Source organism: Pteropus vampyrus, unplaced genomic scaffold (assembly GCF_000151845.1).
Source record: "Pteropus vampyrus isolate Shadow unplaced genomic scaffold, Pvam_2.0 Scaffold366, whole genome shotgun sequence".
Lineage (NCBI taxonomy): Eukaryota > Metazoa > Chordata > Mammalia > Chiroptera > Pteropodidae > Pteropus > Pteropus vampyrus.
In genome coordinates this window covers 1742-1999 of record NW_011889147.1, presented here as the reverse complement: position 1 = coordinate 1999, position 258 = coordinate 1742, and positions in this window count along the sequence as shown.

The following is a 258-nucleotide window of genomic DNA, read 5'->3' as shown; positions in this document are numbered from 1 at the left end:
AATAATCGAAGAGGAGGCAAAACATCCTAAGTCATTTAAAAGGCCAATATTACTCTGATACCACAACCTGGTAAAGATGACACACATAAAAAAAGAAAACTACAAACCAATATCTCTCATGAACACAGATGCAAAAATCCTAAATAAGATACTAGACAATTGAATACAGCAACATATTAAAAGATTATACACCATGATCAAGTGGGCTCCATCCCAGGGTCACAGATATGGTTCAACATATACAAATCAATTAATGTG